General features: G+C 40.4%; 1 protein-coding gene across 1 annotated transcript in view; it reads left to right on the top strand.

Annotated features, from left to right (window-relative positions):
- LOC140657453 (uncharacterized) overlaps window positions 1–14511 on the top strand; it is a 372414-nt gene that overhangs the window by 333003 nt on the left and 24900 nt on the right. The window contains exon 15 of the transcript XR_012044349.1: window positions 2790–2891. The gene's annotated coding sequence lies outside the window, so the exon portion shown is untranslated. The remainder of the gene's footprint in view (window positions 1–2789; window positions 2892–14511) is intronic.

The raw sequence follows: 14511 nt of genomic DNA on the forward strand, positions 1-14511 counted from the left end.
TTCAACCAGAAAGGCCAGTGCTAGAAAAGAGATTGCAGAAAATGTTCCAGCAGTGACTGAACACCCCCCCGCCCCCCGCCATGCAGTCGGGCACTGAGCTGCTGGGGTCCCTCCCTCCCACACTGACTACCGGGGCTTGGATCTGGGGGAGTTATACTCCAGGTGCTGACTATGGCCTAGGTGTGTCCAGATGCCTTTCTTCCTTACTGTAGTGAAAACATGGAGTAATGACCTGCAGAGGAGCTATATTAGTTGCACAAAACCCGAAAGAAACTGGCTTATGGCCCACAGGCTCCATCTATAATTTTGATCATTAATATTGCCCAGGAGGAGTGCTGCTTGGAGGTCAGGAAACATTTTAGAGCTAGATGCACCGAAATACCCATTCGCTGCTGCTCTCCTTAGCTCCTGCGGCAGTTTTCTATTTCCAAATCATCGAATGCTGTTGCCCTGAACTGCTCAGGTTTGCAGAGGCAGGGTCCTTCTGCCTGCATCACCCAATTTCACTCATTTGCTCAAAGCATGCCTAATTTATTTGCTTCCCCAACATGTAGATTAAGGATTTTTAAAACTGCAGTCATCGAGGACAGTGGGAAGTGCTGATGAAAACAGCCACGTGAAGTTGTTGCGCTCAGTCCTTGCCATGCAACTGCTCAGCATCAGTCGAGTCATTGCTCCGAAATGGCGTGTCACTATGGAAGGGGGATGCTGCACCCTGGTGCAGAGCATCCTCCAGACAGCTGTTGCTCCGCTGTTGCTGTTGCTCTCCAGCAAAGGTCTTGGGAGCATCTTCCCTTCCAGTCTGGGCATCACAAGAAATGGTGAAACTCTTACAGCTGTATGGTGTTTGCTGTTTCTCAGGCGGTCAAAGAGTCACCTCTGTGCCCTGTTGTGGGACGTATGCCAAAGTTGAAAATTAAGAAAACAATTTTTTTTTAAATCCCCAAAACTGGCTGCATGGCCCCATGCTTGAATGGGACCCAATAAACCTTTTAATGTTGACTCGAAAGCTCTGCCTGGCTTGTTGGTGAGGCTGGGTTTACGTGCATTTACTGCAGCTGCTCACTTTACCCTTGTGCTCGAGATTTCTGCCTCCTTCCAAGCAAAACACCAAGCTGAAAAGTAGTTCTGAGGGAAAACCAGTTGTTGGACTGGGCCAGGGATCTAAATTTCAGCACATCGGGTCGAATGCTGACTTTGGCGATGCTGGTTCGACTAAAACAGGACGTGACACTGCAGGATGTTATTTTCGCTCGCGAAAGCTGTCATCTCACCATCTAATTTTTGGCTAAACTAAGTGCAGCTTTAAGCAATAATATTAATTTTTTTAACAAACTCTACGTTTCAATTTATTTTAGGTTTTTTGCCTTTTTTTTTTTTAAATGAATTCCTTGGAGCCTATTTTGCAGCCTACCAAGAAACAGTTAAATGACTGAATCTCAAAGGTTCGAGTACTTCTACAAACAACAGTCACAGGGAGGAAAATTAACGGTTTTCTGTTAATGACTCATATTAGTCCTCTTTGGTGGTCCAAAGCGATGGATTATTTTTTTTTTTTTTTTAATTTTTTTCCCCCCCATTTCTTCCATATGCTTGTCATGGGGCTGCTTTTCTGATTGCTAGTTTTGTTGTTAAAAATGTCACTCTCTGTATTCGCCCTCCTCCCCATAGAATCTTTAAAACTAAACGCAGGAAAAATGGAATATACCTGTCATTTAGACCAGCTAGAACAAAGGTTGATAGAAAATACATTCCTAGTTTGAAGAGGCTTCCCTGCTGATTTTGTTTATCAGAAAATGGCAAGTTTTGTTCCTAATGGACTGAAATTTAAATAAAATCTGACTCTGGAAATAAAAGCAGCCATTATGACAAAATAAAATTATATATTTTATAGGAGAAATTGAATTAAAATGCTAGTTTCCTTTGGTTAAATTCTTTTACATAAGGAAATGAATAAACGAGAGAGAGTGAAATAGAATGAGATAGAAAGCTGATTGTTGAAGTAAGCTTTTTAAAAATCAATAATCTCTTGTAATTTATATTTTTGAAAAAACTTTGAACAGACTTCCATACAATATCTTGAATTATAGCTACATTTCTATGTTTCCTTTCATTAGAAGTTGAACTGAGGGTTAAATAGTGTTTTCCCCCGGGGATCTCAGGTTCTTATCAGGCTGTGGCTTTGGACTACAACCTTCTACAAAAGAAAAGCGTCTCCAGAACCTGAGTTAATTGAACAATTTTATTTATTAACATTTAATTTTATTTATTTTTTTTTTAAATCAGGTTATTTTGCCTGCCAGAATGAGAACTTAACTATCAAGGGAGATGGTGGTTCCAAATCAGGGCTGGGGAAGGTGATGGTTGCGAGCAATCCACCTGTTTGAGACTCAGCTTCCAGGGAGGCAGTTCCTCTAGATTCAAGTGTTTTAAGATTCAGGTCCAAAAACCTAATGACTAGAACTAAAATTAACCTATATGTGCACAAGGTAACTTTGTGTGTTGCTGTATTCACCCACAGCCATTTTGTCAACCCTAAATTAGCATGGCTTGCTTTGGAGACATCCTTGCAACTCCTTGCAGATAAAGGGATTGTCCAGATTTTGAACACTGGCATGACTTTCCCCTAAAAAAAATGGCTGGGTTTTGGATAGGCAAATAAAAGAGCTTGCAAACCCTAAACTATTAATTAAATTTAAAGGGAAGATTAGACCTGTACGAAGCCATTGTAATAAACTTGAAAGTCTATTCAAAGGCAGGTCATGACTCTTTCTGGGTTCAATTTGCAGATTTCCCCCCAGAAGCGGGAGGCGTTCCTGTACCAGAGGTAAAGAGGTCATGAGCAGTAGCGATGGTTTGTTCCTCCTTGAGACGTCCCATCTGGCCCCTAGGTGAGAACGCATGGGAAATAAAAACCTGTCATATTGCAAATCCTAATTCAGATTAAAAAAAAAAAATAATCACAAAACATAAATTCGTGAACTTTCCTCTGTCCCCCCCAAACTATGACTCTTTACAAAATGCAGTGTTTCCTAATGGGGTGGAGGATGGAGCAGGTCTGAGAGCACCAAAGTGTGGGTCCCCACACAGCTTCTTGGGTATGACAGCCAGAACCACCCGTTTCCATCAAACCTTGGTTTTCATATCTGTAAAATGGCAGCAATGCAGCCTGGCTGTGATGAGAATGGCATTGTTAATTCCCACAGAAATCTCTGCCACCCCTGAGTGTCGACAGGGTTATAATTATTGTGTTCTTTAAAGAGTGGCTGGGGAGATCTGTTAGCAGATGTTTTAAAAGTGCTTTGAAGATGAAAATATCTAAATATTCTTATTACTATCATTATTACGGCTATCCACAGTGATTACTGTGATTATACAGCACCTTTCTGACACATCCCTAATGACAAAATATCTTGTGGGCTGTGAAGGATTGAAACCAATTCCTCTGCCCCAGAGGAACATGCATATAGGACCTGGTTTGGGGCAAATCAAGCCATGGTGCGGGGCTGGTGGTGCCAGGCTGGCCACAGCCCAGCTTTCCCCAGGGGCGTTTGGGAGGATGGAAATCCCTGGGCTTTTTTCCCCATCGATGTGCCATCCAGAGTGTCTGTGGGATGCCGGGGCTATGGCGCAACGACGCTGTGTGCTGGCATTTGTCTCACCGTTGCACCAGTGGCTGCCGAAGCCTTTCTCCAGCAATGTAGAAATGCGGAGTGAATCAAGGAAATTGCTAAAACTGCACAGATTCCTGTAGAAAGGTGTAATGCAATAGCATCACACAGGACTCTGTTTTTTTTTTTTCTTTTTTTTTTCCCCCCACAGCTGACCAAGGTTGTGGTTTAACAACTGGTTTAGCTGCTTCGCTTCCAAATAAAGTCTAAGCCAAAATTTAAGGCCATGAAGATAAATTTCGGTTCCCAGGTCTATATTTAGGCATCCAAATTGAAGTAGTGGGATGCCTCCCCCGGCACCCTGATGAGCTGCACACAGCACCCACCGAAATGAGCAGGTGTGCGAGCACACTGCACCTTTCCAGCTCATGTGTCACTTGCTTAAGTCCAGAATATAGGGTTTCAAACCTAATTTTAGCAGACTGAGTTGGAGAATTTTGGTTGTTTCTTGCCAGTAGTTGATATGGAAAGAGTTCGCTCTCTGAGAAATGAAATTCAGTTTCATTTAATGGAGAATTTGTCTGCAAGAGATGGTTGTGTGACATAGGGCTTACCTGTTGGTGTATTCATGGGTTATTGCCTGCGTGCAGTATTTCAGAGCTCCTGGTTATAACGGTGAGGCAGAGGGGGACCAACGGCTATTACAGCTGCTTTTATGCTCTGTCAGATGCTGGAAAATGCTCCTTTTCCAAGTGGCAGAGGGTACTGCCATGGCTGGTCCTTCTCCATCCCAGGTAGAGCAGGGCGAGGTCTGCCGCAAAGACCGAAGGGCAGTGGGGTTGTGCAGAGGCTGCTTTCTTAACAGGGACCATTTTGCTCAGGACACCAGTGGGAGCCAGACGAGAACAGGACAGCTGTGTACCTAGATCTGGGGACAGGGGGAGATCCAGTTATGGCACCTGGTGTTTCGTTTGTGGGGGGATTGATTTAGCTACACAGACCAAATGAGAGACAAAGGATCCTGGTTTGGACAGCTGTGCATTTTCACCAGATGTATAGGATCCAGGTTGGGGCACTTCTAAAGGATAACTGCTGGAAGCCAGCTTTTACAAGGACAAGCCAGCTTCCAATGATATTACTCAGTGTTGAGGACATTGCTTGTGCATGGGTGTGGGAATATTCCTGCAGAAAGCCGTGTGCTTGGTGGAGGACAGGAAGGTCCGTGGCTGCTGTGCCTGAGCACCAAGAGTTGCATGCTTCCCTCTGAAGCTCTAAATCTTTTGACAAACTTCAAAGACACGCTCTGGTCTCTCCCTTGTCCAATGACAATCAAAGCTGGATGAATTGTTTACTTGCTCCTTTTTGGAAAGGTTCATTCCCTCCTGAAAATGAAACCCCGAATAACTTATGGGTGCCACGTGAGCAAGTCCTGAGTGTGTGTTTGTGTGTGCACGCTGTGTTCATCAAACGCATCTGCGTGCTGATCGGAATATACGAAACTCCCTGTATATTTGTGGGCAAAGTCCAAGTACAGACAAGGGCCCTGGCAGTGTTTTCAGAAAATAAATTACTCATGATAATCCTACTAATTCATCTGCAGGTTTTCTTCTTTCTACACAAACCTGCACCAACTGAAATCACTTGTAACACAGCCAGTTAATAAGTGAGCTGTATTTTAACTCTCTCATTGAGTAGGGTTCAGTTCTTCTTTCCCGTTTGGCTTTTTTATTATTATTATTTTATATTTGATTACATCCTATTGTATCTGATACTTACCAGAATTAAGCTCTCCTCGCCATAATGAAACCTCAGTAAGCCTGGAGTGCTTTGGCAAAAGTAACCTCAAGCTTGTATGTCGAGATGGTTTTGCCAAGCCCACACAGCTCTAATTACATCTTTTCACTGGCCTGTTTTAAACTGTCCCCTCTTTCCAAAGACTTTTGTGTGTTATTCAGAAATACGTTGTTATAATGAATACAGTATGTTTAGAATAAGTTTCATTGGATTTGGTAGCCAAGCAATTGTACGTTTTTATTAGAGGTACTGTAGACTTCCAATGGAGATAATGTTTATACAGTGGTCCAGAATTGTTTGCATTTAGAAGAATAAATAAAATGAATAATATCCAAACAAGATAATTAAAATGTCAGTTACAAAGTACCTTTAATTTGCTTTGGCTTTTGATTTGCATATTCCTTCCTTCACTTTGAAGACAAAGAGAAATACACTTGATACCAAATCTCCAGCTCTCTAATATATCATGTAATAGCCAAGTACCTCCCGTTTGGACTGTATTTACAGTAAGATTGCAGAAGTGCACCCACATGTGCATCTTTGGCCAGTGTTTTTCAGTACACAAAACATTTTCTGTCTGGCTTTGTCAGATGCTAACTTCCATTTTTGTTAAATCACAGTGTTGTGGGTGATCAGAAAAAACTCAAACCAAACCAAAACCAAACACACACACAAACTTTTGAAGTTGTATGTAGTGCTTGCTAAAAGCTGTGATGGACAGGTAGTTGTGGAAAACAGTTTTCATAAAGCACTGAAGTGTCTTTCTACTGGTACTCATATTTCATTAAAAAAAAATCCAGAAAACACTGCCCCCCCCCCCCCATTATTATATATATAAGATACTTAAAAGTATGTCACACACAGACATAGTTAGGTGTATATATGTATGCATATATACACATAGAAAAGAAAGGTGGGGAGAAAGAGAGAGTAGATCTGTTAATCACAGACATTTAAGGCGTCTTGACTTATCAGCTGTGGAATATTTCCTAAAGAAGTGGACTTTGAGAAACTATAGCACTGTTTAAAGTATGTGTTCGGAGCTTACTGGCAGCAATAAGATGACAGAAGTACATAAGTTACAATAAAAATTTTGTGAACCTGTTGCCTGTTACATATCTAGAGTTTTCTGTTTGTTTACTACATATTCAGCACTTCTTTTAAAAATGTGTAAGTTTGCAATACCTGGGAGTATGTTTGTGTTTTGGACTAGGAAGTTCTTTCTTGTGTTTCATGAACATGGCCATTTTTAAACAGGTTGGACATTTCTTATCCCTAGTTTTTTTGGTTAAACTATTTTTTGTAACTATTACTGTGCCTATGCCATGATTTAGTTGTCATTACTACTTATTGCTCTCCATTTTGATCTTATGTATGGGTACTTTGCAAAATCTGTTGGGATTACTCAAGATGAAAGGGTTGCTATGCAAATACAAAATCTTACTCCCTAGTATTTGTTACCGGTTGCAAAGCACGGATTTTAAATGAACAATTGTATGGCATCCTGAATAAATAGGGATGCTGGCTAACAAAGCCTGTATGTCTCTGAGACAAGTGGAAAAAGCAAGTTAAGCTTTTTATTTTTATAATAGTTATTTCTATTCTCAATTTTTCTGGCATGCTTTGTTAAGTAGATCTTTATTTCCAGAGGCTGAAATGTACTCCTCTTTCTTTTTCCTTGAAAATTAAAAGCTTCTACCTTAAAGAAGTGAATGATACATTATCTGCTATCTCTAAATTGAACCCATTTGGAGCTATTTGCATCCTGTAGAAACCTACAGCTGAGTGCTGTGCTCAGAGGTGTAATGACTGGTTGTCACAACACGCTGGAGGTGGCCCCATAACAAAATGATCCCCTGTCAATCCCCTTGCAGGAAATGCATTGGCAACCTGTAATTCGGCCTCAGTATTAACATCCTGCCTGGGTTTTGTTAAATAGCACTTTCTAGGAAGTAGATCTGCTGAACTTGTGCTTAATAATGTTTTAAGGGGAATATTTGATGGAAGTTTTAGAAAGCATCACATGGGGTTAACAGTGATTTGTCATTTGTTTCTAATTAAAGAACTTAATCTCTTATCACTAGAACAGCTTATTTTTTTATACTAAAGGCACAGATGTGAATGGAAACATATTAATGAGCTGTCATACTACACAGTCATTTAGTGTTTTGTTTAACTTAAACATAGCAGAAAATGTGCATCTAAGTAGACACATGTAATGACATTGAGACAGAATTATAATTTCCTACATTTGCATAACCTTTAGCAGCATCCACTTTAGATCCACCTTGCAGTGGTCATTCTAAATTCAAAATTGATGTTTGTTATGGTAGTAAAAGGGTCTAAAATCACACAATGACATTGTTTTCCAGTCAAATGGCCTGTTGTTTTCCTTAAACCAAACATATGTCTGTTCGACTTTGTTGGTTCTTTTTAAGAGAGAGGAACATCTGTCCCGTCTGACAGTTGTGGTTATTGCTCTTGCAAAGTGATGAAAAGCAAGGGCTAACCTCATCCATAGGTACTGTACCTGTTATTGTCAGGTACATAACAGCCACCTTACTGCCGAAATATTGAAAAACTAGCAAAAAGCAGCATGAGTTAATATTATATTTAAGGCCCAAAGAGATATTTTGGTCACATGCTCTGGCACAGACCATCACTCTTCACTCAGTGATATCTCCATCAAGGCCAGATAACCTGTGGATGAATGAGAGAGGGCCATCATTTCCAAAAAGTCACTCTCTCAAGGTTGCAAACCAAGCTGGGGTTAGAGCAAGGATGAATGAATTATTTAACATATCCAAATCCACTAATGAGGGATTTTTGATCCTAAGTATTCAGTGTGCACATTATGGGGAAAACCTTATGAGAAATGAAAGGTTTCAGTCAGATTAGGTATAACACAGTTGCCAAATAAATATAATCGGTGAAGAATTCATCGAAGCTATACATTATATTTTCTTTACTCTGAGAGGTGCATGAAGCTGCTGCTGCTCCAGACTGGTGACTCCAGCTTTCCCAACACATCCCTGTGTGTGAGGAAAAATGCCATGGCTAACACCAGAGACCAGCACTAGGTATTGTCTGTGTGGACAATGCCAGTGCAACTTTATTTACTAGGGAAACTGTCTACTTTTTTGACCAGAAGACTGGGAGTTAAGACACCTGGGCTTTATTTCACTGTCTGTCTTACAGTACAACTCGAGGCAAATTGCTTAGAGGTGAATTGTGGCCCCACTGCAGTGGGTGTCAACATTTCCTTTAACTAAACCAGAATATCTGCTTTAATTCTGCATGCCAGACTCTAAGCTAACTTATACAGGTATCATAACGTGACTTCGGGATTGGTGCCTCTCTGTGTTATTTTGGATGATTAAGAAGAGTAAGAGTGATCATTATCCTGCCTGCCTTAATAGCTATAGTAAAAAATTCTAGCATTGCTCTCAGCTATTGTGGCAATTACTCTCAGAAAGCATGCTCTTTACTTTTTACTGGCCTTTTCATATAGTTAACAGTAACCAGAAGAAAAGGTAATCTGCTCCAGTTTTCACTTAAATAATTTATAGTTATCTCATGTTCAGAAAAGACTAGATGGTTCCCATGCTGGAGGCAACATCAGGAGCAGTACTGGGTGCAGGTAGTCTCGCAGGTCTCAGCCAGCTCGCTTTTAACTCATACTGCAGCGCAGGAAAGCCGCAAGGAGCCCAAGGTTGCAGCAGCCAGTGGGACATCTGTGGGGCTCCTTCCTTAGGGAAAGAGCTGATTGCTGGGTCGTGACTGCCCCAAGGACTGCTCGTGGTCCTGCACCACAACAGCCTATGCAGTCTCAGCACAAACAGTAAACTTCCATGCTTTGAATAAGGATAAAGTCAAATAAACATAGTACAGAACTTTTTCCCCCAAATGCTTTCCTTTCCCATCCTGAAACTACCATGGCAAGCTGCTCTGCTTTTCTTTCTCCAGTGCCAGGATTGCAGCTTCAAAGTCAATTTTAATCCTTTCCTCTTTCCTACATATTTATTTTCCAGCTTAGTCTTCTCTCTCAGCTCCTCTTTATATCTCCTCTTTCTCCACCATGCCCGTTGTGGCCATTAGCTCCCTTGATTATCGTAATCTTTTCCCCTTAAGCTTTTCAGTCCCCTTCCTTAGTCTTCCCAGAGTGCAGCTACCGAAATACCTTACTCTCCATCCCTATTAGCACATCGCTCGTCTTTCCTTCCTTGTGCTCTCACCCTCAATTCCCATTACAACCCAGGAGTCAGGTCAGGGCTGTCCATAATCCTTGCTTCAACTACATTGCAGTAATTTCTTTTTAATTCCTCTCTTTTAGTTACTTATTTTTTTCTCAACACATTTATTTTTTTTTTTTTAAATGTCTCATATCCATTCATTTTTTGCTCACTGAGCTTTTTCTGTTGCTGTGAACTCCTTCAGAAACACCTCTTCCTGGAAGTCTTCCTAGTGAGATCTCCTTGAGAACTTACTTTACCCTTCTTGATAGCCTCTTTCAACTTCCATCGGCACCCCTCTTGTATCATGTCTTCACTGTCTTGGCTTACAAGTACTCAGCTATGTCTTCGAAACAGCATGTGATCTTGGGCAGAGATACTCCACTTGCGTGCAGAAGAGGTGGTTAGTTTAAGTGGAGAGTCGGGATGATAGTGCTTCAAGGCCATAATGCTATCAGGAATGCTATTTGAGGAGTGGCTGTAAAATCAAGGAAGAAATAGGGAATAAATAGTAGTAGTGGAACTGTGAAGTACCATAGCTTGAACAATTATATCTTCATTACGTGTTGGGGCAAACCAGAAAATTTTTGATCAAACAAAACAGGTCCCTGAGAAAGCAAAAGTTGAACAATATTTTTACTATCTCTACTTCTGTTGTCTTTTACTCTCTTCTACTTACTCTACTTCCTTGCCAATGCTTCTAAAAGGAAAGCCTTCAGGACAAATGGCTAGAAAAGGTAACAGTTTTCTAACAAAAGGTTATGGTTAGCAATGGCAATGGGTGGAAAATGGTTCCTTCCCTGGTAGCAGCATAGTGCATGTGGGCGAGGCAGCGCTTTTGCTGGAAAGGATTGCAGGTTAACCACATGTTGCAAATCAGCTGCGAATCAGCCGGTCAAGTCCTTGGTCAGAGGTTTCCTTAGCTTTCTCCCAGCTGGGTTTTGCATAATCATATTTTTTCAGAAACTGTTGTTTAGGCATGGAGAGAAGTAGTAGTTTGACATTTATGTCACTGTTTTAAATGTTGTCCAGAAAATTAAGATTATTTATAAAACAACAACAGTAGAGTTTGGCCAGCTATGAAAATCAATTGCCAGAAATCATGGAAACCATAAAAATTAAAATTTGGTTTGAAAAAGAGTTTGTAATGTTAAGATCAGCTTGATGTATTTTCCACCAGAGAGTTCTTTTGATGTCAGCTCTAGCAAATAACCCACTATTCTAGTGATTTTATTTTTGTGGAATATATACATGTATTTATATGCTAGTAATGAGTAAAACAAATGATTAAATAAGCCTACATTTTAGAACAAAAGTGCCTGTATTTTTCCTCTAAACTGGTTTATAGAGATTATGAAGTAACCATGCTATGGTGGCAGTCAGTTTATCAAAATGTAGCAGTTGAAAGTAAATGAGGATTATTTTTGTCAATATTCATTTGCTTTTAGTACAGTAACTCCGTCTGTTTGATCCATTACACTTCGATTCAAAGGATTTCTCAGCCAGTCAAAGAAAAAGATACTCATTAAAATAGTTAAGGCAGAAATACAATGGAAGAGTCCTAACTGCCTTAGAGTAACATTCTGCACACAAAGTTGCACGAGTAAATCTTTTCACATGGGTAGGAAAGGTCCCTGTGTATTAATTTAGAGACTGAAACCATGAATGAACATAAACCCACGTTTTTGCATTCAGAATATTTGGACCACCGTGCCTGTTTCCCTTAGTGCTTTCTTTTGTATATTCTTAGTGGGAGACTACTTATAGTCGGTGACATCCCTTCTTGTATAACAAATTGTTTCTTTTGGCTGGCGTGGTTATGATAATTAAGACTGCTCCTTCAGAATTCCAAATCTTACTCTTTCCTCACTTGTATTATAAGTTTTCCTTAAAATGAAAATAATGATATGGTAAAAAGAATCCAAAAGCCATGTCTATATAGTAACAGTTAAGAACAACTATATAGCAGAATTAGGTTATTTCAGCACGCGGTGGTTTTCTCAGGTGGCTCTAACCTTTGGCTGTTGCTGACAGTCAAGAACAGCTCATTACCAGAGGACTCCATAAATATGTTTCCTGGCATTATGAAACATCCTTTTAGAGAAAAGGACAGAAATGTGTTATTTTTATTTAGACAAAAGTTCTCCTTTTGTGAAGATGTTCTCCTTTGCCTAATGGAAAGACTGTGATGCAAGTGAGAATATTTCAACTGTTTACACTGGCTATCAAATACAGCAGAACTAGATGGCCTTAAAAGAAAAGAAGTAACTAATCGAAAATTTGAGTGTTTATGTACACTGGCTAAAAAGAAAAATTAGATTCCATTTTGGAGATGACACCTATTGTTTTCAGTCTTTGGCTTTCTTATTCTAGTCACTCACGGGTTTTAATGTTGAGTGAAACTCAAAGGCTGCACCACAAACTGCAGAATAAGCCTGGTGGTCAGTTTGACTATCACTCTATCTCTCTCTGTGACAAGGGCAAAGACTGAAATGCTTTTCCATTTCACCTGTGCATATTGAGTGGTCAGACATGCTACGATGGCAGACGACTTTATTATCAGGGCTATCTGCATACCTAGCAAGGCAAATGCGGTGCAATTTTAGTTTTGAAATAACAGGTATGCTGGGTTGCATAGATTCCATGTCTAGAGAACAAAAATTAATTTTGTGCCAGCTAGAATGCAAATTATTGAACCTATTTCTTGTCTTTTTCTCATAAAACAGCAGTGTCAAACCCAGGTAGGACACATCTGTACAGAGTTGCCCCAACCTCTCCATCCAGCCTGAGGTCCATGTCTGACCGAGAGACTGCTGGTCCTTTCAAGTGTGCAGAGAAAGTTGTCAGCCCAGAGTTTACTAAGCATTTCTGTTCCCCTTTCTGCCCCCTGTAAAAGTTTGAAAGAGGCTCATAAATGGCGAAAAGGCAGTTGTATACAGGAAATGTAACTTGGCAATAAAAGCCTGTTTTGAAGTACACTACATGGTTTCTGAATAAATATTTCTTTAATGCATGTAATTACCGGATCAGCAGAATAAATGTGGTCATGTCCTTGTAATTAATACATTGTCAAAAGTTCATTTAAGTATAATAATTTCACAGGAAAAATGCTGTCTATGTAGTTTGTGCAATAATTTGTTAAATTAAGTGCAATAAATATAAAATTATTGGTAGATATATACTTTTTAAAGTTCTTGTTCATTTCCACATGCCATCTAATAGTCTTAAATAGATTTTTTTTCATAAAAAGAAAAGATGCTAAAAATAAGAGTGCTGTAATAATGTTTTTCTTCTTTTTGCTAAAGGAATTTTCAAGCAGCACCACTTAGTACTGCAGCTGCAGTTGGCAAATATTTAGTTAAGAATTGTGTAATCAAGTTGGTAAAGGCTTGAAGATCCAGGGAGGAATGCACAGAGAAGGATGCCTGTTTATCCACTGTAGAAAACCAAAATGTTTATCCCCAGAATTGGTGTCATACGTCTTCAATTCTACCCAGAGTCGATTGTAGGGCTGGGTTAAATGTTACAGCTGTACAGAGTTTTTAGCAATGGGAAGAGTGTCATTCTTGATATTCAGAGCTTATTTAAAATAATTCTTCAGAAAATAAGTATTCTGATTCTTCACTGCCAATCTCAAAGTGGTCGCTTTTGTTTGGTGACTCGTTTCGTTATGACCAGGGAAGCAGAGGCTGTGGAGCAGTGCTGTGACCATGAATACTGGTGGTGGCCATGGCCAGGTTACCCAGCAATATCAATTTGTTCTCAATCAGCGTGTACACATTATTGACTCCTGGTAAATTGTCTAGTTCAGAGAAATTTCTGCTGGTTTTGTAGTGGTTGGAGGAGGGCTGATGGTACCTGCTCTGGCACAAAGCTTGTTAAGGGGGTGCTGACCCATTGCCACACGTTGAACAGTTTTCAGGTGGCAGAATGATGTTTTACAAGATCAGGGCTTTGTGCTGTACAGTCATGGCATTTCTCATCTGGCACTACAACTCCTTAAGTCTATGTATTATATTCTTGAACGCTGGTCAGAGATTAGTTTCTCACTTGACCACACATATGAAAAATTAATGTTAAAAATAGAACTGGAATTAAACTCCCCAGTTTCTAAACTTGGTTGGTGCTTGCAAGACCACTCCCATATGATGTAAAGCACAGAGTGACTAAGAAACTATGGGACTTTATAGTACTCCTAGTCAGACTTCTAAATTTATCCAGGTAGTAGAAGCTTCCTGTTCTCTTTGTGGAGATATTAAAACTTTAGCTTTCCTTTCTCACGGAAATTTCATAAAATTTCATAACCTGTCATCCTAACAGAGTTCAGCGTGTCGAGCAATGTTTGAAGAATATAGACTAGGAAGGAATTAAGGTGGTTTCAACTGAAGCTGGAAACCAACCAAACCAACCAACCAAACAAGATCTGGCTGGATGAGCAGGCTCAGAGCGGGCAGTAAGTGGATTAAATCCTCACCCCTGGATGTCTATGAGAAGTGATAGAACCCTCAGGGGTCTCTCTGGGACTTATTCTGTGCTAACATCTTTATCAATGACCTGGAGGAGGCAATGGGAGGAGGCAACACGTTTGCAGATAACACCAGACTAGGGATCCAGGTGATACACTCAAGGTCAGGGCTTCCTTTCAGAGGGACCTAGACAGGCTGGGGGAGTGGTTCAGCAGGAACTACAGGAAAATCAGCAAGGAGATATACAAAATCCTGCTCTAGGAAGGAATAATTCATGTGAAAAATCCTGCTGGAGACCGGTGAGCAGGTCTAGGGAAAATGCCCAGGTGCTGGTGGGCAGCAACCTGTGTAGGAGCCAGCAGCATCCTGGGCTGTAAGAGCAGGGATGTGGCCAGAGGCTGAGGGCTG

Source organism: Ciconia boyciana, chromosome 10 (assembly GCF_034638445.1).
Source record: "Ciconia boyciana chromosome 10, ASM3463844v1, whole genome shotgun sequence".
Classification (NCBI taxonomy): Eukaryota; Metazoa; Chordata; class Aves; order Ciconiiformes; family Ciconiidae; genus Ciconia; species Ciconia boyciana.